This window comes from Podarcis vaucheri (genome assembly GCF_965113315.1).
Source record: "Podarcis vaucheri genome assembly, chromosome: 3".
Lineage (NCBI taxonomy): Eukaryota > Metazoa > Chordata > Lepidosauria > Squamata > Lacertidae > Podarcis > Podarcis vaucheri.
This window is the reverse complement of record NC_138761.1, coordinates 122,762,700-122,790,448: the sequence shown is the minus strand read 5'-3', so window position 1 is coordinate 122,790,448 and position 27,749 is coordinate 122,762,700. Positions and strand designations below refer to the sequence as shown.

General features: G+C 41.6%; 1 long non-coding RNA gene across 1 annotated transcript in view; it reads right to left on the bottom strand.

Moving 5' to 3' along the window:
- The window catches only part of LOC309528859, a 414,370-nt gene that overhangs the window by 359,330 nt on the left and 27,291 nt on the right, over positions 1-27,749 (bottom strand). The window lies entirely within an intron of this gene.

Genomic DNA, 27,749 nt, shown 5'->3' with positions numbered 1-27,749 from the left:
GCAGGTTTGGCATAAATCTTACGATGCGCAAACAATTAACAATTGAAGCTGCAGAAAAAAGAAAGGAATTTTATTAAGAAGCCCGAAATTGGGAGGGAGGGAGGTCAGTAAGTGCATAGAGGAGGGATTTAAAGAAAGAGACAAAGAATTGTAATAAAATTTATTTTGTTTTTATGTTGGGCACGGATGTTTTTTGACATTGTTGATTTGTTTTTTCTTTTTGGTTACTTAAATGAAAATTAATAAAAAGGAATTAAAAAAATAGGTGCACAATTTTAACTGGTTCTAAGTGTTTATGGCTAATGTTTTAATTGAATTTTATAACTCAGTTAATGGTTACATTGTTTGGCTGTTACACGTGAACTGCTTTGAGATCACCTGTGACATAAAACAGTATACAAAAGCTCTTTGTTACATATGTGTACAAAACACAACACATGTGGCGTTAATTTATAGATGACCCCCTACAGCATTCATTGCTAGAAAACTCTGGGAAGGGGACATTTTTATATCTAACCAGGACCAGGGCGTTTCACCTCATAACAGAAGCAAGAAAATCACTTCAGGTTTATCAATGTAGGAGTTTGAGGTGGTGGTGAAGAGTCGTGGAGCTGCTCAGTTGGCCATCCTATTCACATCGGAGACATAGCATTCTAAATGACTCCCCCCCTTCCCCCAGTATTCTGCATTTTTCATTGCATACTGATAGGATTGTAGGGTCAGTGTAACTGGTGACGTCCATGTGGCATTTTTTAAAAAAATTATCGTATTTTTCTCTCTATAACATTCACATTTTTTCTCCTAAAAAGTAAGGGGAAATGTCTGTGCGTGTTATTGAGCAAATGTGTGGTCCCTGGAGCAGACTGGCCCGAGTGCAGGGGCAAAAATCAGATCCCGTGTCATGGAGGAAGGAAAGCTGTAGAGGAGGCTGCTGCTTTCCTGCATTCTGCCTCAGGGTCACCCCAAATTCACCATCAGATCACATAGCATGTCTATGGCTACAGCCTGCACCAAAAAAATCACGCACCCACTGTTGCCTGGGGCCACAATGGTGCAAAAACGTGGTTACAAAGCACAGATCCACATGGATTCTCAGGATTTTTGCATTGGGCTACCCCAAACTCACCGTCATATCACATGTCTGTGGCCACAGCATGAACCACAAAAATGATACATCCACTGTTTCATTCGGATTTTTTTTCTTGTTTTCCTCCTCTAAAAACTATGTGCGTGTTATGGTCAGGTGCATGTTAAAGAGCGAAAAATACAGTATTTTTTTTACAAAATTCTGTTGTTCTAGTCCAACTTCCTATCCTGTTTCAGCTGGGTGCTAAGACAGCACACCAGGAGTTGGTGGGCATGTCCCTAGAAGGTGAAAGTGATAATTCTTCATTTCCAGACATTTATTCCTTTAAATTCAGATAACTGAAAAATTGCACCACAAATAGCTTATTGCCCGAGTCATAAAATAAGGCAAAGAGGGGAAGGAGGCAGAACAATCTGGCTAGGCTAGATTGATCACCCTAATTCACACACCTCTTTCTTTCTTTCTTTCTTTCTTTCTTTCTTTCTTTCTTTCTTTCGATGCTGGGAAACAGGTGTCATTAAAATGAGGAACTTGGGGGTATTAAGCCTGACGCAAACATGTATCACATACCTCCTACTATGAATTGGAGGGGGTTGTGGAGGAAGGATATAAATATTCATATTTTTTTGGAGTGGAGGAATGTCTCTGAGAATAGGCAGGAATAGGCCAAGTTTCCATAGAATAAGAATTTCTGAAGTAAATTAAGTAAATACTCTTTCCTCTGGTGCCGGGCAGCCTGTCAAAACCAAGTAGAACTGGCAGACCTACTGCTCAAAGATCCCATGTTTGTGTCAACTGTAGTGGCATTTCAGCAACAGAAAATCTCCTCCTCCTCCTACCACTCCCTGCCTCTAATATACCCCTTGCCTGAAAACAATCCTCCCCCTTTGAACGATTTTCAAGACCAAATCTTGTGTCTGAAGTCTTTGTTAGTGATGCCAAAAATGAATTAATAATGCTAGTTATATTCTTGGGCATTGAGGGCGGGCCTTAAAGTGTTGTTGTTTTTTAAAGTAATATTTATTGAACAACTAATAGTTTCAAAATTTAAACATAAAATACAAAAGTCAAAAGAAAAACTACAAAAATTAGAAAATACAAAGCAAAACACATAAAGGTACAAAGTAAAAAAAACAATTAACAAAATAGAAAAAAGAGAATAAAGAACCCCAAAAAACCAAACAGAAAAAAGATTAGTATTTTCATATCCTATACTTCATTCACTAGTTTCTTGACCTCCTCACACATCCCTTTTTGTATTCCAGTTCAAATATTTAGTTCAGCAAATCCTTACCCTCTATCACTTAACTTTACTCAACATCTTAACCTATATTAAAAATGCATTTCCCCTCATTATCAGTCTATATTTACATATTCTTATTAATCTTTTTACCAACACCGCTTATTTTCCATCCAACGTCCGTTTAATATTCATAAATTTTACAGTATTTCTGTAGACATTCTTTAAACTTTTTCCAATCTTCTTCCACCAACTCCTCTCCCTGGTCTCAGATTCTGCCAGTCATTTCGGCCATTTCCATCTTAAAGTGTTTGCTACAATTGTTTGTGACTAACATTGCTGTGGTGTAATGAACTGTAAAAAGCAGGGGCTTGTTTTGTTTCCAAATTGAAATTTGAATGCTCCTTGGGTTTTGACTTAAAAGCAGTATTTATATTTAATATATATATAAACGACCTTTTACATTTCTTAGACAGCAAGTTACAAATAGTGGGATGGGGTTGGGAGAGGAAGCTGTCTGTTTCCCTAAGCTTTTTGGAAGACAGGTGGGGTAAAATTGTGACGGGCCCGGAGCCTGCTGTTACAGCTTTCTATAAAATCAGGTGCGACCCTTGTCTTTCCTCATTTGTGTTGGAAAAGAAACAAAATTTCAGGGAAGGCATGGGACAAATTTCCTCCCCTGGAGGTTCTTTCTTACTTGGTGTTAAAGCACTGCAGAGGATGATGTTAATGCATTTTATGCTTTCATTCCATGAATTGGCACTTGAACTAAAATATCCCCTTTTATCTTTCTGACAGGAATGTGATACAGTAATTCTTTGTGAAAATGCAGAAGATACGCTGCAGTAGTTAGAGTTAGGATTAAGTGGCAAATGCCTACTGATAAAGACTTAATTAAAGACACAATAGCTCTAGGAGGTCATTATTGTAATTACACCACTGGCGATATTGTTGTAGCCAAGTACATGTTTGTAGCATCAGATTATCTCCATGCTTTGTGTGCCTTTGATGAGGCAGCTCATCACAGCTTGTCCATAGACTTCCACTTACTCACTGTGCTAATAACTAAATCCTGCACGTTTTCTGTTATATGGCTGAAGGCATAATTCTGCACATATTTGCATTGTGCACTAATTTGCAGAGAGTGAGTTACTCTTGTTCCAGCTGATTATATGCTAAGCAAATAGCAATAGCATATATATATATATATATATATATATATATATATATGCAGGTTTTGGTGTCTTCGGGTGTCTTCCCGTGTAAGAGTCGGGGTGTCTGGGCGACGTTTCGACGAGGTCTCACTCGTCATCTTCAGGCTGGTGCTTTCGGCTTCTTGTTACTGGAACAGAGCAGAATCTGGTGTTTGAGTTCCTATAAATACTGTTGAGGGGTGTGGTGTATAGCCTCCAACGTTCTGGGCAGAGAGGAAGTTCCTAGATTAGTGTGCCTTTTCTTCTTTTGTTCCTTAATTACTTGAGGGATATCTTGGGTGATTTCATGAGTGATATTCTGAATACCACTGGGTAGGTCATTAAGTGTAGATTAGTTGCTAAAGCTTTCGTGTCTTGACCTTTTGAGCTTGTGAAGAGTTTTTCTGAGAAGATGGCTGTGCTGCATTTAGTTGTGCTCTGGCTTGGCTTCGTGTATAGGGGCGAGCTGTGGTTTTGTGCCTTGTGCCAGCCAGATCTGTGTAGGGATTGCAGGGGGGTGCAGCATCCGGAGGTGCCACTATAGTTTGGCTACTGGATGGAGTCTGTAATATGTCTGTGGAGAGGGTCTGGGTTTGGGTCTGGTGTGGTTGATTGGTGACGGCGTTCTGTGTGCCTCTGGTTCTGGTGTCGGTTTTTGTGGGGAGGGCTAATTTCCAGATGTCTGGCAGGCGGGACGTGTCGTCACGCTTGTTCATGTTGTGAGGGTGTTTCTCTATCTCGATGGCTTCCATGATTATTCTCTTGTGGTGATGTTCCATGTTAAAGAGCAATTTGGAATCTGCAAAATTAATTTCGTGTCCTGTTTCTTTCATGTGTTGGAAAAGAGAGGAAGTTTTTTCTTCTTTTTTGACGGCATTCTTGTGTTCTGCGATACGTGCATTTATTCGTCTGTTTGTTTGTCCAATGTACGTGGCTGGGCAGACTTTGCAGGGTATTTCATAGACCCCTTGGTTTTCCAGCTGGATTTTGTCTTTTGGGTTTCTGAGGATATTGGCTATTTTTTGGTTGGTGCAGAAGGCTGTTTTGATATTGTGTTTATGGAGGATTTTGCTGATTTTGTCTGTAGTGCCCTTGATATAAGGAAGGAGGGCCATGCCATTGTTTTCTTCTGTGTCTTGGTTTTTGGGGGGTGTTTCTTTTTGGATTAGCTTCGTAACCCTGTTTTTCTGGTATCCATTGGCGATTAACACATTTGAGAGATTCTGTAACTCAGTTGTCAAGTGGTCTTTGTCAGCCAGGCGTTTGGTTCTGGAGATGAGAGTCTTGGCTACGGAGTTTATTTGTGCAGGGTGGTGGTGTGATTGTGCATGTAAGTAGCGGTTGGTGTGTGTTTTTTTTCCGGTAGATAGTGTGTCCTAGGGAGCCATCAGGTTTTTTGTAGATTAGGACGTCAAGAAAGGGGAGTTGGTTGTTGTCTTCTATTTCCATAGTGAATTGTATTTTGGGGTGTAGGCTGTTGAGATGTGTGAGGAAGCTATCTAGTTTTTCTTTCCCGTGTGGCCAAATTACAAAGGTGTCGTCAACATATCTGAGCCAAAGTTTGGGTTTGTGTTCTGACTTGTCTAAAGCATTGGTTACCAGTGGGTGGGTCATTAAGTGTAGATTAGTTGCTAAAGCTTTCGTGTCTTGACCTCTTGAGCTTGTGAAGAGTTTTTTCTGAGAAGATGGCTGTGCTGCATTTAGTTGTGCTCTGGCTTGGCTTCGTGTATAGGGGCGAGCTGTGGTTTTGTGCCTTGTGTATCTCTCTTCACTCAAGTGCCCATTAATGAAGCCTTGACAGCCATTCAAAACAAATACAACCCCCCCAAATACATCCTGGACCTGACCAACCACTGCCTAACCAACACGTACTTCATCCACAATGGACAAAGATACAAACAGATAGAAGGAGCACCTATGGGATCACCCCTCTCACCGGTCATCGCAAATTTATACATGGAACACTTTGAAACCAATGCTTTAGACAAGTCAGAACACAAACCCAAACTTTGGCTCAGATATGTTGACGACACCTTTGTAATTTGGCCACACGGGAAAGAAAAACTAGATAGCTTCCTCACACATCTCAACAGCCTACACCCCAAAATACAATTCACTATGGAAATAGAAGACAACAACCAACTCCCCTTTCTTGACGTCCTAATCTACAAAAAACCTGATGGCTCCCTAGGACACACTATCTACCGGAAAAAAACACACACCAACCGCTACTTACATGCACAATCACACCACCACCCTGCACAAATAAACTCCGTAGCCAAGACTCTCATCTCCAGAACCAAACGCCTGGCTGACAAAGACCACTTGACAACTGAGTTACAGAATCTCTCAAATGTGTTAATCGCCAATGGATACCAGAAAAACAGGGTTACGAAGCTAATCCAAAAAGAAACACCCCCCAAAAACCAAGACACAGAAGAAAACAATGGCATGGCCCTCCTTCCTTATATCAAGGGCACTACAGACAAAATCAGCAAAATCCTCCATAAACACAATATCAAAACAGCCTTCTGCACCAACCAAAAAATAGCCAATATCCTCAGAAACCCAAAAGACAAAATCCAGCTGGAAAACCAAGGGGTCTATGAAATACCCTGCAAAGTCTGCCCAGCCACGTACATTGGACAAACAAACAGACGAATAAATGCACGTATCGCAGAACACAAGAATGCCGTCAAAAAAGAAGAAAAAACTTCCTCTCTTTTCCAACACATGAATGAAACAGGACACGAAATTAATTTTGCAGATTCCAAATTGCTCTTTAACATGGAACATCACCACAAGAGAATAATCATGGAAGCCATCGAGATAGAGAAACACCCTCACAACATGAACAAGCGTGACGACACGTCCCGCCTGCCAGACATCTGGAAATTAGCCCTCCCCACAAAAACCGACACCAGAACCAGAGGCACAAAGAACGCCGTCACCAATCAACCACACCAGACCCAAACCCAGACCCTCTCCACAGACATATTACAGACTCCATCCAGTAGCCAAACTATAGTGGCACCTCCGGATGCTGCACCCCCCTGCAATCCCTACACAGATCTGGCTGGCACAAGGCACAAAACCACAGCTCGCCCCTATACACGAAGCCAAGCCAGAGCACAACTAAATGCAGCACAGCCATCTTCTCAGAAAAACTCTTCACAAGCTCAAGAGGTCAAGACACGAAAGCTTTAGCAACTAATCTACACTTAATGACCCACCCACTGGTATTCAGAATATCACTCATGAAATCACTCAAGATATCCCTCAAGTAATTAAGGAACAAAAGAAGAAAAGGCACACTAATCTAGGAACTTCCTCTCTGCCCAGAACGTTGGAGGCTATACACCACACCCCTCAACAGTATTTATAGGAACTCAAACACCAGATTCTGCTCTGTTCCAGTAACAAGAAGCCGAAAGCACCAGCCTGAAGATGACGAGTGAGACCTCGTCGAAACGTCGCACAGACACCCCGACTCTTACACGGGAAGACACCCGAAGACACCAAAACCTGCATTCCTGTACCCGTGAAAATCTACGAAAGCAAATATATATATATATATATATATATATATATATATATATATATATATATATGTATATATGTATATATATACTTTGAAGGTGTGTGAGAGAAACCCAAACCCTAGTTCCCTCCCTCTTATTTTGAACCAATCACACCATTTTATACATAATATGAATGTGTACAGAGATACATGGGATGCACCTGTTCTATGCTTTTGGAAAAAAAGATTGAAAGTACATTTAAAAGAAGGTACGTATATTTTCTCATATGGCAACGAGCCACTTGTGTGATCACCTGAAGCAAACACTCGTGAAGGGTATGGTTGGGGAGAAATTCAATTTTGTTTGCATTTTAATAAGAAACTACCTAATTCATGCTTCTTGAATCAATATACAATTATTGTTTTAAATCTGTACTTCTCCATACTTTGTGATGATGTTCTCCAATCAAATCATATTAGGCGAAAGTGTGCAGAAAATGCATACATGTGCTTACTAGGAAATTTTACACTCAAATGTTGATACATGTTCACATTTTTCCTTAAAAACAACAACAGCCCACTTCAAATTGCTGTGGAAGTGTGGAGAAATAAATTTAGTATGGGGGTGGGGTGGGGGAATGAGAAATTGAAAATGACAGACTTGTCCTTCCCTAACAGAGGCTAATAATTTGTGTTAAGATATTCCACATGTAGTTTCTGTTATTTTTACTAGTCCATCACAAGCCCTCTATACAGAATTTAAATGGCAAAAACTGTGGCAGACATCTACTTATTATACAAACAGCTGTGCAAACTGGGTCTGCTCTCGTGTAGGACCCTGGTAGAGACACATGCCTGACTGGCATGTTCTCTCCCTCCTGATCGGTCGTTCGGGAGCTTCAAAAGCTTTCTCCAACCCAAACATCATAGCAACTGATACCAAAAGGCATTAGCACGCTTAGGAGTCTGCAGAGTATTTGCAGTTGGCATAACAGAACTCAGTAGCGCAGCATTTTGGCTAATCTACTTTATTTACACATAATACACTCGGAGCATTCAGACTTAGCTCCACCCACTTTCTCATCACATCAAAGAGAGAGAGAGAACAAAAGACAATAGTCCCACTTCATGGAACACAGTAACATCAAAACATCCTGTCTCTGTCACTTCCTACACTGTGCAATGGAAACATACACCGTCATGTGATAGACAACAATCTCATGACTGCAAAGATGGAGCGGGAATCTCAACAACTAGCAGACGGACTAACTGCAGTGCAGACAAAACTTTTGCTACCACCTTCCTGCTCTGCCTTTGCTCTCCCCTGAAGGGAGAGGAGAGAGGCTGGATGATCTCTGGAGGAGAATACTGGACCCACTCACCACTGATTTGCAGTAGCTGGCCTGACACCAGACCTTTGGGTGGGGTAGGGAAGTTAAAGTGGTGAAATAGTTGTTTATCAGCTAATTAGTGGGTGGGGGTATTCTTTATTATATGAGTATAGTTAATTTTCTTCATTATTAGTTACATGGCAGGTGTGTTGTTTGTGGTTTTTTATAAATGTTTTGTTAGACAAGATATTGCTGTATTGTGTGACTCCCTCCGTTTCCTCCCATTTCCATTAATGGTATTGTGAAAGGTAAAACAGAGCTATCTTAAATGGCACCAAGGAGGTGCAGAGTTGTACATCTGCTGCTTGTTTGAGGGTTTTTCCTTCCACTTCATTACTATCAACAAATATACAGAAAACATATAACGGATATTTCACACAGAAAATAATGGAGAAGAATTTAGGTGATATTTTGGAAACAGATTTGTGATAGGTTGAATCTTTCATGTCTTACTTCTAAAACGGACCATATCTGCAAAATAAAACCCATTTAACATAAACCTCCTGTTTTCAAAGCCTGATTCTCCCTAGATTCAACTGGTAGGGAAGGCATAAGCAGAAGAGGATAAGAAGTCTGAAAAGGAATAAAAATAAATAGAAAGGGAGGGAGGAAGAATTTAATCAAACTAGAGATATAAATATGAGTGAGAGATGTTAATAACAGTTGTGTTTGGTGAAAGGGCAACTGATGATGCTACAGATATTCATTTAAGAGGAGACTTTGCATTTTTCTACCTGGAGCATCAACAACTGATTGGTTCAAAATTGGGAAAGGAGTACAGCAAGGCTGTATATTGTCTCCCTGCTTATTTAACTTATATGCAGAATTCATCATGCCAAAGGCTGGGCTGGATGAATCCCAAGCCGGAATTAAGATTGCCGGAAGAAATATCAACAACCTCAGATATGCAGATGACACAACCTTGATGGCAGAAAGTGAAGAGGAATTAAAGAACCTTTTAATGAGGGTGAAAGAGGAGAGTGCAAAATATGGTCTGAAGTTCAACATCAAAAAAACGAAGATCATGGCCACTGGGCCCATCACCTCCTGGCAAATAGAAGGGGAAGAAATGGAGGCAGTGAGAGATTTTACTTTCTTGGGCTCCATGATCACTGCAGATGGTGACAGCAGTCACGAAATTAAAAGACGCCTGCTCCTTGGGAGAAAGGCAATGGCAAACCTAGACAGCATATTAAAAAGCAGAGACATCACCTTGCCAACAAAGGTCCGTATAGTTAAAGCCATGGTTTTCCCAGTAGTGATGTATGGAAGTGAGAGCTGGACCATAAAGAAGGCTGATCGCCGAAGAATTGATGCTTTTGAATTATGGTGCTGGAGGAGACTCTTGAGAGTCCCATGGACTGCAAGAAGATCAAACCTCTCCATTCTTAAGGAAATCAGCCCTGAGTGCTCACTGGAAGGACAGATCCTGAAGCTGAGGCTCCAATACTCTGGCCACCTCATGAGAAGACTCGACTCCCTGGAAAAGACCCTGATGTTGGGAAAGATTGAGGGCACAAGGAGAAGGGGACGACAGAGGACGAGATGGTTGGACAAGGTTCTCGAAGCTACCAGCATGAGTTTGACCAAACTGCGGGAGGCAGTGAAAGACAGGAGTGCCTGGCGTGCTCTGGCCTATGGGGTCACGAAGAGTCGGACATGACTAAACGACTAAACAACAACAACAACAACCTGGAGCATCATTTTCCTTTAATTCATTGTAGGTGTTTGTGGCAAAGTGATGAAACATGGCCTAGGGCACACATTATCTACATAGTAGTGCGCATGAGAGAGCCTGGAGCTCTTGAGCCATTCTCTACCACATATATCCTTGAATGAGAAATGGGGGGCTATGCACAGAAATGCTTATGTAAGTAGGTAAAATTTGCACTCTCAGTCCACCATGGAAAAGGAGCAGGTAGATGGCACGAACAAGGCCATCAACACTGCTGTGTGCAGGCTGCATTTCTCATTAAGAGTTAAAGCACAGAGAATCGATGTAAACCCTGCCCAAGCCCAATCTGTGATTAGCAGGTCAACACAAGTGAACACAGTGTGGGCTGAGCAATGATGGCACAGAATAAACATGCTGGCTCATGGTCATGTAATAGATTCCACTGTGGCCATGGAAGTCAGTGTATGCCAAGAAGATCTGTACGCAGTTGGGCATACACATCGCTATGTATGATTTCCAACGCAGAAATTACTAGTGTGGTTGAACTAACAGCGAGTTGGGTTAAAGTATTCCCCTTTCTCAGCTGGGATTTTGGTAAAGAGACAATGTTTATTTTTTTCAGTAGAAAATTGATTGCAACTAAGAGGATACTTGGCTTGAAAGTGGGGAATTATCATATCATATGATTAAATGAAAGCTTACCTTGTTATAAGGTAACTAGACATATCCCAATAGAATTGAGACAATGTTTGATTAAGCCAGATTTTCCTACTTTACATTCAAGGAACAAATTAAAGAATAATTGAGATCCTTTTCAGATCTTTTAGAAGCTGAATATATAAAGCTTCAGCTCCAGGTGGCAAAGCAATTAGCTGATGAATAAAATCAACCGCTCTGTCATTCATCAGATGTTTAAATTCTGCAGACCAGATAAATTAATGTGTTCCTTAAGCCAAACAAACTGTAATGCTCTCTGTGTTAACACTGAACTCCTCTGAGAAAGCGAGTAGGAACCTCATGGCAGAAAATTGTCCAGAAACTAGAAATGTGAATATTGAGTTACTTGTTTGATTATTCCTTAAAATACATTTTTATCCTAATAAAAGACAGTTATTTCTTTTAGTTTAAACGTAAGTCAGTCAATTGATAATTTAAAATCAATACTGAGGAGCCTGTTAACTGCCAAGAGATTATATAGGAATAAGGAGAAATTCCAGGGATAAAGACAGATCTTTGCTACATGAAATGAGCATGATTCAACCATGTTAAGCACTTTTCAGCACCATATATTCAGAGGGAGATATTTAAGCACACACAAAGCTGATGGAACTTCAGGTGACGTACTTTTCCTGAACAGGAAACCAGGCAGAGGGCCTTTTTGGTAGTGGCACCCACCCTGTGGAATGCCCTCCCATCAGATGGACAACTATACAACTTTCTGAAGACATCTGAGGGCAGCCCTGTACTGGGAAGGTTTTATTGTTCTGCTGTGTTTTTATGATGTTGGAAGTCACCCAGAGTGGCTGGGGCAACCCAATCAGATGGGCGCGGTATAAGTAATAAATTATCATCACCATCATCTTACCACATGGCATTTTGGAGGTGCACATTAGCGGCATGACTTCAGATGAAGGGCAGTATCCAGATTTAATAAATATTTGATTTAAAAAGCAATAGCAGCAAACACTAACACTCCTGGTAAACACACTAACACTCCTGGTAAACACACATTTATAGGATTTTGCTGTTAAGTGCAATACATTCAAGTATATACACAGATAGAAAGTTTAGAGTTATGGTGTAGCTAGTAGTACCATAGGGCCACCCCCACTTGAACCACTGTTTCAATGGGTTTAACTTGATATTGTTATGAGTTAGTGGGTGCCAGACTGGCCTTCGCTATGAGTTTCAGAGTCTGCTATGTTATGAGTTCCTGGGTGCCAGACTCTGAACCCCTGGAATCAGCAGATATTAAAAAATATAAGAAATATAAGTCAGGCCAGCATCCTCATGAGGAAATCGGATCGGGTGTTGGGCCATTAGTGAGGGAGCTCTATTCCAGACGGCAAATGGGAGGGGCCCGTTCCTCAACTCAGAGTGAGTTAGAAGAAAAATCTTTTGAAATTGAATTTGGGGTGGGGTGTGACCTGGAGGAAAAGGGTTGCTGTCTGAAGTGAGACTCAGGGCGTGATGGTTGATTTCTGTTTGAGAGCCAGTGTGGTGTAGTGGTTAAGAGCGGTAGTCACATAATCTGGGTAACCGGGTTCACTTCCCCGCTCCTCCACATGCAGCTGCTGGGTGACCTTGGGCCAGTCACACTTCTCTGAAGTCTCTCAGCCCCACTCACCTTACAGCGTGTTTGTTGTGGGGGAGAAAGGGAAAGGAGAATGTTAGCCGCTTTGAGACTCCTGAAGGGGAGTGAAAGGCGGGATATCAAATCCAAACTCTTCTTCTTCTTCTTCTGAATCAAAGGCTGCATCTATGGAAGAAACAATACCCTCTTGGGGTGTCAATGCTGTGAACCCCTCCATCATAGGGTCTGCTTGTATTTATATGTAAATAAACCATTTATCAGAGGGACGCGGGTGGCGCTGTGGGTTAAAGCCTCAGCGCCTAGGGCTTGCCGATCGAAAGGTCGGCAGTTCGAATCCCCGCGGCGGGGTGCGCTCCCGTCGTTCGGTCCCAGCGCCTGCCAACCTAGCAGTTCGAAAGCACACTTAAAGTGCAAGTAGATAAATAGGTACCGCTTACCAGCGGGAAGGTAAACGGCGTTCCGTGTGCTGCGCTGGCTCGCCAGATGCAGCTTTGTCACGCTGGCCACGTGACCCGGAAGTGTCTTCGGACAGCGCTGGCCCCCGGCCTATAGATGTGAGATGGGCGCACAAACCCCAGAGTCTGTCAAGACTGGCCCGTTCGGGCAGGGGTACCTTTACCTTTACCTTTAAACCATTTATCATAAAGACTCTACAGTCTCCACTGTTTCCAAAAGGGAACAGGAACCCTGGGGAAGAGCCTGGAACCCATGGAATCTCACATTGCTTGGAGGTTGGAGTGGTATGCAGCAATGTTTACTGTATTTTGTCTTCTTTTTGAGAAACCATAATGTTCCTAAAAGAGCTTTTGACCTTCTGTGGGGATACACAGAAGGGGCAAAACTAGGCTTTATTTCACCCGGGTCAAAGACCCAGTTCTGCAACCCCACATGCACATTTGTGTACACACACAGAGAGACTGGAGGCCTCAATGGCATCCCTCTGGAGCCTTCACCTAGGGAGAAAAACCTGGCTAGCCCCTCAGTAGCTACGGCTCTGCTTAATGCACGGGTGTCAAACACAAGGCCCGTGGGCCGAATCCAGCCCGCCAGACCTCGTCATGTGGCCCGTGTAGCCGCCGCCGGCCGCCAGCCTTCACCTTTTATTCTCGCTTTTTTTTTTTTACACAAGAAAGCCGCCTCTTCAGCGCATGCGCAGCAGCCTACAAGCCAGAGAACGCCTGCCCTCTAGCGGCCCTTTGAGGGTGACCAAACTGCTGATGCGGCCCCCGATGAATTTGAGTTTGACACCCCTGGCTTAATGTGTGTTCAGTACAAAGGGAGGTTGAAAGAGATTTTAAGCTATTTGGCTTTCAAAAAGCACCAAAGACCTAGCTTTAAAATACTGATCATGGTGCCGACAAAATTAAGTGCTGTGCAATCCTGTGCATGTCTGCTCAGAGATTAGTCTGAATTCAGTTACACTTCCTTCTCCTGGGTAAGTGTCTATAGGATTGCTGCCTAAGAACACGGATGTAGATAGTATTTTGTTGTTTATTCAAGGAGTAAGAGGGGCCTTAACTCTGTGCTGAATTATATCCTAGTAGGTCGATTATATAAAATGCTGTGCTTTAGTCAATCAGTGTCTTGATGCAACTAGCCAATTGAAATATCACAGTACTACAGATGATATTTCTAAATCTAAATGATGACGTGATTAACCGCCAGATCTTTCATGGCGTTAAAAATATATATCTAAATAATGCATCACCTGTCTGAAGCAGCTGATGATATCAGCTTGGTACAGAGCAGGAAAAGAAAAGAAAAGCCATTGAAGTGAATAGACTGAAGTTTTTTAAAAATTCACATTGACCTGTATGATTAATCCTGCAGGAACTGGTCGGTTAATGCTTTTAGCTCTTTTGAGTTCATTCATCGCTTTGGTGGGGAGCTCTATCCGAAACAACTAATGAAGGTTAAATGAAAGGATAGCTACAGATAAAGTTTAGATACTGGGCCCCGAGAAGAATCTTGTGTGTCAAAGACAATTGGAGAGAACTTCTGATTTGGGACGCGATACACTGTCCCTTCTCTGCCTCTATTCATTTCCCCCGTGCTTCTGTGGGAACGGTTCTGAGAGAACCCTTTGGAGTTGCAACCAGAGTTGGATGAAAAAGGCTAATTATTTTTTTATGTGTGTGCAGGCATTCTCTCTTTTTAAGAAAGAAATTCCTTTTAAAGTGCGCCCCCCAATAAATCTGAGACTAAAATGCACTTCATGGCCCTAAGCAATGGGCATGCTTCACCTGTCTCGTATAATATGCGCCTTATTTTGCTTGATACCAGATCATTTGTGGTGGCAATGGGATTAACACAATTTGACCTTCATGGCTCTGGAGGAATCATTGTGATGTCTCGGGTCAATAATTATGTGAACTTGGGAGGATTTGCCTGATGCACCATAACGCCTCTTTCCAGGCCATTCAGTTGCTTCATAGTTCTGCTTGCTAACTATTTGAACCTATAAACTATGTGCCCATTATGCCCTAGTCCACAGATTCTGAAACTTTGTCATGACGAATTAGCCTCCTTGACTTGAGGAAGCAATTGTCTGAGCCTCCAGATGTGAGTCTAAGACAAAAGGACAGATAGATTGTCCAGAAAGGGTTGTGCACATCCCCTTTCTCCACCCCCCCCAAAGGAAAGAACAAGCACCTGAGGCATAACATCCAAGTGGAGCTTCGCGTGTTAGTAAAAACCTACCAGCAACTTTGACAATTTGATGCCCTTCAGTGCATCCCAAAATTTGTGAGCTAAATCAGGCAACCTCACCTTGCATAATGGTGCAGAAAAAATGTTAAGGTCCCTCTTGTAAAAGGGGTTTTCTGATGATCTAAAGGTAAAGGGGCCCCTGACCGTTAAGTCCAGTCGTGGACGACACTGGGGTTGCAGTGCTCATCTCGCTTTACTGGCCAAGGGAGCCGGCATTTGTCCGCAGACAGCTTCTGGGTTATGTGGCCAGCATGAATAAGCCGCTTCTGGCGCAATGGAACACTGAAACCAGAGCAGCGCACGGAAACACCGTTTACCTTCCTACCATAGTTGTACCTATTTATTTAGTTGCACTTTTGGGTGTGCTTTCAAACTGCTAGATTGGCAGGAGCAGGGACCAAGCAACGGGAGCTCACCCTGTCGTGGGGATTTGAACCACTGACCTTCTGATCGGCAAGTCCTAGGCTCAGTAAAAGGTAAAGGTAAAGGGACCCCTGACCATTAGGTCCAGTCGTGACCGACTCTGGGGTTGCGGCACTCATCTCGCTTTATTGGCCGAGGGAGCTGGCGTACAGCTTCCGGGTCATGTGGCCAGCATGACTAAACCGCTTCTGGCGAACCAGAGCAGCACACGGAAACGCCGTTTACCTTCCCGCCAGAGCGGTACCTATTTCTCTACTTGAGCTTTGACGTGCTTTTGAACTGCTAGGTTGGCAGGAGCAGGGACCGAGCAACGGGAGTTCACCCCGTCACGGGGATTCGAACCACTGACCTTCTGATTGGCAATCCTAGGCTCTGTGGTTTAGACCAAATCCCCACCCACATCAAAAAAATATTTCCAGCCGGTCTAGTGCAGCCTGAGTGAGCATCACAATGCTCAAATTCTCTCAAGACTTTCTTCCATATCTTCCATTTTTTCTTGCTGGGCTGAGGTGTTGCTGGGGATCAGGTCTTATTTATTTATTTATTTATTTATTTATTTATTAAAAAATTATTGTTAAAATGGTTCATCATTAATACACATTTATTACAGATATACAAGCATACAAACATACATTTCATACAATCCTTAAAAGTGTTCAAACATACCGTATTTTTCGCTCTATAAGACGCACCAGACCATAAGATGCACCTAGTTTTTGGAGTATGAAAACAAAACTAAAAAATATTCTGAATCTCAGAAGCCAGAACAACAAGAGGGATCGCTGTGCAGTGAAAGCAGTGATCCCTCTTGCTGTTCTGGCTTCTGGGATAGCTGCGCAGCCTGCATTCACTCCATAAGACGCACACACATTTCCCCTTACTTTTTAGGAGGGGAAAAGTGAGTCTTATAGAGCAAAAAATACAGTACTTACACTCAATCCCACAAATCCTTTTCCCATCACCATCCACCACCCCACCTTTGTGTTAGACTTCCAATCTACTCAATTGCAATTTCTTTCCACTTCTATTACTTATGAAATTAAGCTAAAGGTGTGTGAAAGAAAGATCTAATTTAAACTACGAGAATAAGTGATTGGTTTGGTGACTGATTCCCTCCCCACATTTATTAATCTCGACTTCTTTTTTTCCTAACTGCTTGTCTTTCAGATCCTTACATTTATTTTTGTTGTAAAATCAAGTCTACTCTCATTTCTGCTTTTTTATTAAGGCTTAAGCAAACAGAGGCCAGAGACTTATTCCACAAGCTTTTTCTTCCAGTCTCCTTACACTGAACCTGTTAGCTTTATTCCTAATGAGCTGTCAGTCTACTGGCATTTTCTAAGAACTCTGCTCTCTGTGGGATTCTGATATTGTATACTATTGAAAACAACAACAACAACACACACAGGAAACTATTGTTTACTTAAATATATAGTATGCCCTATTTCAGAATGGCTATCTACATCTATAATGTGTTTTTTAAAGCAAAGAATATGAAAGACACAAATGAACATATGCAAAAAAACTTCCACACTATTGTTAATGAAATTTTAAAATAAATTTCAGATAGAAGAAGTAGGGTGACACCTCTGCTGGATGGGAAACAGGGAACAACATTTTGAATATTTTAAACTAATCCATTTTTTCAGTTCTGTGTAAAGATGTACAGTGGTATCTTGGTTTACAAACTTAATCCATTCTGGAAGTCCGTTCTTAAACCAAAGCGTTCTTAAACCAAGGCGTGCTTTCCCATAGCAGTGGGGACTCAATTTACAAATGGAACACACTCAACAGGAAGTGGAACATGTTCTGCTTCCAAGGCAAAGTTCAGAAACCAAAACAGCTACTTCTGGGATTGCAGCATTCTCAATAATAATAATAATAAATTTATTATTTATACCGCACCCATCTGGATGGGCTTCCCCAGCCACTCTGGAGGGCTTCCAACAAAATATTAAAATACAGAAGTCTGTCAAACATTAAAAGCTCCCTAAACAGGGCTGCCTTCAGATGTCTTCTAAAAGTCTGGTAGTTGTTGTTCTCTTTGACATTGGTGGGAGGGCGTTTCACAGGGTGGGTGCCACTACCGAGAGGGCCCAAGAATCCAAGTTGTTCATAAACTAAGCTGTTCTTAAACCAAGGTACCACTGTATGGTGTTTAGTATCTTCTAGAGCATCTTTTCTCAAACTTCGGATGTTCTTGAGCTACAACTCCCATCACCCCTGACCACTGGCCAGGCTAGCCATGCTGGCTAGGAATGATGGGAGCTGTAGTCCAACATCTGGGAACCCAAGGGAAAGTTGAGAAAGAACTTTCTCTAGAACAGTCTATCATTAGAAGAGATTTGGGATTAGCTGCAGGGACCAAAAACTCTGTTTCACTCTTCCCAATCCTTGCAAATGAGTGAGTGCAGAGGAAGTTAAAAAAGATGATGAAGAAGATTGAGGGCCCTTCATTTTGGAGTTGATGTCTACTGGCTCATTCCCCCTTCATTCATAATCTGGTGGAGTCAGTTTTCCAGGGTCTCAGCTTTGCAAGGACTTAACAAAATATGGTGGTTTCAGGGAAGATCCCAGGAGTTCCAAAGTGTTCTGTATCACTGATCAGGCTTCACTGAAAGACTTCCAAAACGTCGTCATGAGATCATGCTGCTTCAATGCAAGAGGATTGTGTGCATCAATAGTACTGAAATAGAACTATGATTGACCCCGTTATGTTGCCCCCTTTTCATTTTCAGGTGCTATAATAATAATAATGTCAGGGAACTGCCATCAGAGGGAAGAGGAGAGGAAAGTCGCTCCAGTGATGCAGGGGAGGGAACTAGCAAGGAGAGAGAGAGGGCTTCCACGGGGGAAAGAAATCCAGGGGACACCAGGGAGAAAGGGGAAGCGGAGAGTAAGGCAGAGGGGAGGATCCGAGACTCTTCCAGTGAGATCAGCGGAGATTGCACAGGACCTCAACTTGGCACGCCCACGCTGCGCAGAAGGCTTCCGCGCAGGGAATCTAGGAGGAGACTTGGAGTCAAGCAACTTTTATGTTGGAGGAAATTTAGGTCCCGCCCACTGACAGATTCTGCCAGTGACTAAGACAGTCACGTTTCAAGGGCTGTCAACCAGGGAAAGTTTTAGCTATACGGCTAGCTTGGAGCAGTTTGCAGTTTACGCACAAGCAACCCCAATTCCCATTACAAATAATGACATATATAATAATAATAACATAAATAATTTATTATTTATACCCCATCAATCGGGCTGGGCTTCTCCAGCCACTTTTGGCAGCTTCCAGCAGAATATTAAAATACAATAGTCCGTCAAACATTAAAAGCTTCCCTAAGCAGGTCTGCCTTCAGATGTCTTCTAAAAGTCTGGTAGTTGTTTTTCTCTTTGACATCTGGTAGGAGGGCGTTCCACAGGGTGGGTGCCACTGCCTGGTTCCCTGTAACTTGGCTTCTTGCAGCGAGGGAACTGCCAGAAGGCCATCGGCGCTGGACCTCAGTGTCCGGGCAGAACGATGGAGGTGGAGATGCTCCTTCAGGTATACTGGACTGAGGCCGTTTAGGGCTTTAAAGGTCAGCACCAACACTTTGAATTGTGCTCGGAAACGTACTGGGAGCCAGTGTAGGTCTTTCAAGACCAGTGTTATATGGTCTTGGCGGCCGCTCCCAGTCACCAGTGTGGCTGCCGCATTCTGGATTAGTTGTAGTTTCCGGGTCACCTTCAAAGGTAGCCCCACATAGAGCGCATTGCAGTAGTCCAAGCGGGAGATAACCAGAGCATGCACCACTCTGGCAAGACAGTCTGTGGGCAGGTAGGGTCTCAGCCTGTGTACCAGATGGAGTTGGTAGACAGCTGCCCTGGACACAGAATTGACCTGTGCCTCCATGGACAGCTGTGAGTCCAAAATGACTCCCAGGCTGCACACCTGGTTCTTCAGGGGCACAGGTACCCCATTCAGGACCAGGGAGTCCTCCACACCCACCCATCTCCTGTCCCCCAAGAACAGTACTTCTGTCTTGTCAGGATTCAACCTCAATCTGTTATATTATAGTTGGAATTATGCAGTCCAATACACTGTTCCCTGGCAGCCACCACAGTTGGCGGGCATTAGTACAGGGCCAACTTGTGGCACCCCAGGATGGAACATGGGGCTGGGAGGGGCTTTGCATGCAGAAGGTCTCAGGTCTGCGCCCGAAAGAGCAGGAAATGTCCCACTTGAAGCTCTGGAGAGCTATTGTCAGTCAGTGAGCAAAATGTGCCAATGGTCTGAGACACCTTAGTGACACAGTTTAAGGCAACTTCTCATGTTCCTATGTGAGCACATGAAATCTGGGATAGACAGATTGGTCAATTTTGGTTCTCTGGGCTTCTCACTTCCCCCAGACTTATTTTCGGTTCTCCATATTTCTGCAGCAATTTGTGATTTTAAAAACCCTTGTGACAATCCATCAACATTTTAGTTCAAATTTCTCTCAGTCGACACATTTCTGTATGCAGATTTGACTGATTCTTATAGATTTTGCTGGCATTTAATGATAGTTATTGGTATTCATTTGCTACCAGAAGATCTCCAAGTGACTCACAACATATTTAAAAATATAAACATTTTATATTTAAAGCATGTTATATTTAAAATTAAATAGGTTTATATTTAAAATAGGTTTATATTTAAAAATATAAACATAAATACATTATACACTGAATACATTAATACATTATACTATTGAAAATAAGCATGCAAGACATCTACAATTCATTAATATGTTATTTTCACTAATATATGATCATTCTTATGCACACTTTCTCTCAATATGGTATACATAATCTTGTAAACACTGTTTCATTGGAGATCTGCATTTCAAAATTTGGTTAAGTGTGGATTCCAAAGGATGGCTGCATTTTGGTTTGCAAATTGCTTTGGGGTGTGTAAATTTTGTAGGTTCACCTTTAAACATGAATTGAATCAAATCTCTCTTCCATCCCTGTAATTTGGAAGCAGTCTGTGTCACATTTTCTGGAACACCAGTTCACTCTAAACTTCCAGAATACCCCCCAAAAGGAACATTTAATCTCCTGCTTTTTGCATTTCTCATAAATTTTTCCTTATGTGATGTTAAAGCTTGTTGTTATGCCAAAAGCCCCCAAAGTAGCATGCAAAATGTAAAATACAAAATCAAACAATAAAATATCAATTATAAATCAATTAAATAAAAACTGTGTTCTTGGTATGTGTGTTTTAATCCAAAATGACCCTACCTGTTGTAAAAGTTTGATTTGAAGAATGTAAATCAAAGTTTGGTTGAAAAGGTATCTTGGGATATTTCTGAGTAAAGTTTATTATTATTTCATTTTATAATATATATAAAACAGAGAGAACAATTATGACAACAGACAAAAATTAAAAAGCGAGAAACAAAACTATAAAATAGGCTTGTGGAATGAGCAGTTTTACATGAGTAAAGGTGATCAACTTTATCAGATCATCAAGGATAGTTCCAAATTTGCCAGATTTGTGATGAGGGTTGTCTTCAAAATAATGGTTCCGCTGTAGATATCACAAAGAAATGCCAAATCATATACAAGGCATCTTGTTTTAAACATTGAATTCATTGTACCTTATATTGTCTGTTTTGTAAAAATCTGAAAGTAGGAAAATTATTGGAGATCCAAGAGACAGAACAATGATATTAAGGCTTCACTTCTATGCACACTTAGTTGGAATATTTAAAGGATGTGATATTTAAGTTCTGAGCTTTCCTGTACAGGATTATGCTGTAAATAACCTTTGGTAAGATGCTCATATTTATATTTTCCCACTTAGACCTATGAAACTTCTGAAGAGTTTTCTGTACGCAAAATGCTTCGTACTTTCCCTTTGTCCTCACAACAACCCTAACCAAGCAGAATATGATCACTTTCATTTTGCAGATGGAGAACAGAGGTAGTGGGATCTGGACTTGTCCAGAGCCCTGCACTGAAACTGCAGACAAACAAGAGTTGAATCTAAACAATAAATAAATTACATTTATCCCATTTAAGCATGTCACTACAACGGCTGATACCAGCTGCTATTCAGGAGCCAAAAGTCTATGTGAACAAAAAATGCCTTTAGTACCTGTCTCAATGACAGCAGCATAGGGGGCAAGCACAGTTCCCCAGAGAGGGAGTTCCAAAGCCAGGGTGACAACGTGGACAAAGCTCTGCTTGCACAACTTTTCTCCTCTGTTTCCTTGAATGCCATTTTATGTAGACAGGCCTGTGCAACTATTTGCATTTTTTAATCAGCCAATCGTTTTAACCACTTCACCCTCTTTTTATTGTGTGTTATACTTTATTGTATATATTGCTGTGCAGTATAGAGCTATTGTACGAATTGGTAGTATATAAATTTATAAAGCGTGTGTATGTGTGTGTGTATATATATGTGTGTGTGTGTGTGTGTGTGTGTGTATATATATATATATATTGTACCCGTGAAAATCTACGAAAGCAAATATATATATATATATATATATATATAGCGTAATGCTGGTGGTCAACAAAAGAGGTTTAAAGACTGTCTCAAGGCAAATCTTAAAAAATGTAGTATAGACACTGGCAACTGGGAAGCACTGGCCTGCGAGCGCTCCAGTTGGAGAACAGCCTTTACTAAAGGTGTCATGGACTTTGAAGACACTTGAACTCAGGACGCAAGGGAGAAACATGCTAGGAAGAAGGCACGCCTAGCAAATCCACACAGAGATCAACTCCTGCCTGGAAACCAATGTCCCCACTGTGGAAGGACGTGTGGGTCCAGAATTGGCCTCCACAGTCACTTACGGACTCATTGTTAAAACTGTGTTTATAGAATAATAATAATAATAATAATAATAATAATAATAATAATAATAATAATAATAATTTATACCCCGCCCTCCCCAGCCAAGGCCGGGCTCAGGGCGGCTAACAAGCAATAATAAAAACAAACTGAATGAATACAACTTAAAAACAAAATTAAAATACAACAATAAAATATTGAAACCTCATCGCAGGAGGAGAAAGGAAAAGAAAAAAGAAAGAGGGGGAGGGAATCAAATTGGCTCCAAGCCAAAGGCCAGGCGGAACAGCTCTGTCTTACAGGCCCTGCGGAAAGACAATCTTACTCGGCTATGAATGATTGCCAAAGATATATGAAATATACTCAGAGTCGCAAAGTTATTTCATGCTCTTTATTCACTCATAGTGGTGAGGAGGAATGAACGAATGTCCCCTCAAAGTATCCCCTTTATATACATTCTTTACACAATGGGCTGCACATGACTGGCTAATTCTGGAATTCTACTGTAAGCCAATCAGGTTGTGGATTCACTTATATCTGGAGCAGGATTGGGTGGTTCCTGCCAACCAATCATACTGCTGCATTGTTCTAGGACCAACCAGACTGCTGCATTCTGAATCCTATTGTTCTAGGACCAATCAGACTGCTGCAGTTTGGATCCTATTCAACTCAGTACATAACAATATAAATACTTTTATAAATAAAAAAAGAATACTCGGGAGAAGGGCAAAAATCCCACAGTAGAGCACAAGCTTTGTACACCATTAGTGGATAGCATGTGCTACTCACAAAGGAAAATATTATGAAAATGATTTACAGGTGGTACATGACCCCAGTCAAGCTTGCAAAAATCTATCACTTGCCTGATAATAAGTGTTGGAAATGTAAAGAAACTGAAGGTTCATTCTTTCACCTTTGGTGGACGTGCCCGAAGATTAAGGCCTTCTGGGAGATGATATATAATGAAATGAAAAAGGTACTTAAATGTACTTTCCCTAAGAAACCAGAAGCCTTTCTCTTGGGCATTGTCGGCCAATTGGTGTTAAAGAAAGATAGAACATTTTTCATGTACGCCACAACAGCAGCAAGAATACTTATCGCAAAGTATTCGAAGACACAAGATCTACCCACTCTGGAAGAATGGCAGATGAAGGTGATAGACTATATGGGACTGGCTGAAATGACTGGCAGAATCCGAGACCAGGGAAAGGAGACGGCGGAAGAAGATTGGAAGAAATTTAAAATTTATCTTAAGAAATACTGTAAAATTAATGAGTGTTAAAATGTTGTGGTTATAGAAAGTAAGTGAATTACAGCTGTAAAGATTAAGTTAAAAGAACAGAAAAGGAAACAATTAGATAAAATTAAGGGGGAGGATTTGCTGAAATAAATTTTGAAATTGGAATGCAGAAAGGGGAGGTACGAGGAGGTCGGTGAAGTAAGTTTTAAGAAAAAAGGATTGGAAATGTTATATGTTTGTTTTTGTGTGTATGTCTGTATTGTGCGTGTTTATAGAATTTGTGAAAATCCAATAAATATTTTATTAAAACAAAACAAAACCATGTGCTACTCACCTGACCTCTTAGCAGCTAAGATGCTGTTGCTTACTGGAAAGGAGAGGGAGAAGGGAGAAGCAGCAGCAGGGAGGTGGGACTGGTACAAGCACACCAGTGTAGCCAACCCAGAACACCTTCTGGTGCATTTGCATCATGCCCGGCTTCCCTTCCACCTCCCTCCTTCCCAGGAAGCAGCATCAACTCAGCTGCCTGAGGTCAGGTGAGCACTGCTGCTCCCTCCGCCATCCTATCTGCTACTAGAAGGGTCAATTCTAGGCAACCGCCAACAAAGACATTTCCAGGACTGAGAACGATCTGTGCTCAAGACCCTGGAGAGGCTGTCCTCTCCATCTACTGAGCTAGGCGGACCAGGTATTTGATTTAGCATAAGGCTGTTCCTTGCATTATATCCATACATTGCAAACGGTCCTTGTATTGCAATGTCGAAAGCATCGCTCAGAATCCTCTTCCCCACCTCCGAGCTGGAACCACCTCCGCCAATTCGCCGCTGCCGACCGTTTTAATCTTCTCCACATACCTCTTAAGCTGACAGCTCTCCAGATTTTAAATCTGTGTTGTTGTTTTTTTTTAATGCCTCTATCGATGTAATAGCAGTTTTGCATTTATTAATTGCCAGGTGTTTGCTGATTGCTAATTTAGAAGTTCTGTTGTGACACATACACGGTGTCAAACAAGGTCTATACCTTTACTCCTGCTGCTGCTTCTTACTTTTTGTTCAAAAACACGCTTCATGAAGAGGGAGGCTGAACCATCACTTTGGGCAGTCTTCACTGTAGAGCAGACAGTCCATATTGCTTCCCTGCCCTCCACCTATTCAAGCCGCTTACCTTTTTCTTTTTCCATCCTGCTCCTCCTGTCTGCTGCTTCTTCACAGAAACCACACGGGAGCAGTGTGAGCTCGCCTTTGAGAAAGGCATCTCTGCCTGCCCCCCTCCCCATGACTGAACTTATCTGTCAAAGGGTGTCTCAGCCTGAGATAAAAGGACAAAAAGTGATGACAAGTAGAATATTTCACAGAATATCCATCTTTCACCTGGCAAATGCCTCTTTTGTGAGAAATCGGATAGCTGGTAAAGGCTAGTCAGAATATCCACTTATATTGAATGAAATAATGAATAAAGCTGACATTTTCTGCTGCGACATTCCATGATTGGATAATACAAAAGGGTTTTTTTTAACGATGGGGGGAGAGGAGAAGAAGAGAAGATTCTGTGATTGTGAGGATCCCATTAGTCCTCATCAATTCAAAAATAGAAGCTGTTGCTTCGGTTTGTTTTCTTTTTAAAATCACCTTGGAGGAGCATTTGAAGGCATGGCGGGACAGCATACAGTTGTAAATATTCCAAGCTAAGTACAGGAGTGACATTGGGAGTAATTCAAAAGCACCACAGCTGTTACCAGTGCTGCCACTTAGAATTAAGGACTAGTCTGTAGAAACAGCAAGCTCAAGTGGCTGTTGAGACTCCCTGTGTTTGTGTGTGTTGGATGCAATACACACATCTATCTATATCTATTTATCTATCATCTATCTATATCTATCTATCATCTATCTATCTATCATCTAGCTATCTATCTATCATCTATCTATCTATCATCTATATCATCTATCTATCATCTATATCTATCTGTCTATCATCTATCATCTATCTATCTATCATCTATCTATCTATCATCTATATCATCTATCTATCTATCTATATCTATCTATCTATCTATCTATCTATCTATCTATCTATCTATCATCTATCTATCTCTCTCTATCTATCTAATCTATCTCTATCTATCTATCTATCTATCTATCTATCTATCTATCAATCATCTACCTACATACCTATGTACCTACCTACCTACCTACCTACCTCTGCATATAGAAAGCTAGCTACTTCCCAACATAGAACAATAAGCACAGGCCCTTAGTCCTTAGTTTGTCCTTTCATGCTTGGATATTTTTGCCAGCTGCTCCTTGAGTATGGATATTTTTGTGGCAGGCAATTTGTGGTTCAAACAAAATGTATTTCTAAATAGTATGTTCCTTCTTCTCTTTGGTACTTGTTCATTTAACATAGTTTAGATTCTCACGGCCAATTTGCAAAGGGGAAAACCTCCCACACCGAGGAGAGCATTAGGAGGGTTTAAGAAGGCACATTGTACTTGATAATGTTTAATATTGATAATGTTCTGGTTATATTGCTGTTCACCAGAACCAATCCAGAAGACACCTCCCCTTCAAATAAGATGATACTGAACCCAATGACGAATCAACCAACCTCTTCACTAATCTTAGGGTGCTTCAAATTGCAGGCTACAGCCCTGTGCGACTTTACCCTGGAGTAAATGCCTCTGAACTCAGTGGAACTTACTTCCATGTAAACATGCATAAGGACATGCTGCTTGGCTAGCAAGTTACATTATATTTTTCTCATCTGAGATGACCCAGCTGTTCTTTATTTCACCATCAGAAAAATGGGCCCAAGAGAACGTATTTAGGGTGAGGCAGAGAGGAGCAGGCTTGATTCTCAGTGAATGAGATCATGGGAGAATGGAGAAGATTTCATTTCCAGCCCAAAGTTGCAGTACAAGGTAATGGCTGCCATGAAGTCTTTTTTTGATGGGGGGTGGTGGAATCAGGGCTAAACTTGGAAACGTTATCACAATGAAGATAAAACATGCCTCCACTTAGCCACTGAGATTCTTTTTCCTCACTGGCAGGATCCTGCAGGAACTTACAATGTGTCACCATGTGCTAAGAATGCAGTCTACCCCTCACTACCCTCCTATTCTTGCCCATCCCAATAATGGGCATTTGGCTTGTTAAAAAATGGAAGAAAAACGTCAAGTACTGGGACACATCCATTTGGCAGGATCTGTTCACAACCTTTGTGTACACTGATGTGGGTGTTTGGAGTCTATAGACCAATGTCTTATAAAATGGCTTGGGCAAGGGGTTCAGTGGGTAATTTTGAAGCCCATCCTGAAATGGAAGCTGAACGTGGAAAGTTGGTGTTAATTTTGAACTTCAGTAGACCTCAGCAGAACCTAGATGTGACCAGTGTTTTCATGCAGAAACAAGATGGCTTTTCATTGGGATTCCTGTTTTGAAGCACTTCTAGACTGTTATTGGCAAACACCCTTTGTCCAGTAAGAGTTCCCCTTCATAAAACACGGCAGAAAAAGCAGGTGAATTGTGTTATACGGCAACAGTTGAATATTGTGCTCCTGCACAATACATCCACCCAAATCAAACATTGGATTGTGTGGTGGGGAAGACTCTGGACTTTTTCCACTAAGAAAAGTGATGGGAAAATACTAGGTAGTTTTAGACAGGGCTTTATAGTCTTGGAGGAAGGGTTCCTTTAGATGGCACACTTCAAAAGCCATCTCAGCTGTTTTGGGGTTCCTCCTGTTCATTCAGCCAAGTGGGGCGTGGATGTTTGCTCCAAGTGCAGACCTGATGGCACAACTTATGTGGGCATTTATATAAAACTGGGAAGGAGCCCAGGAGGAATGGCGATATATTAGGCCGGTGAGAAGAGATCTAGAGCATTAGCTGAGATTTATGATTATCCAAGGAGATTGTGATATATGTTTATTTGTGGTTGGGTGGGGGAGCGGGTGTAATTGTGGAACAGAATAACAGACAACTTGTGGCATCCTCACATTTCTGGAAAGGATTGAGCAACAACCGGGTGTAATTAAATAAAATTGCTATGAATTACCATACCTTGGCAACAACATGCATTCTTTAGAAGAATATTTGAATAATAATTCACCGAGCATATCTGGCACCCAATTCTAACCCTATTAGC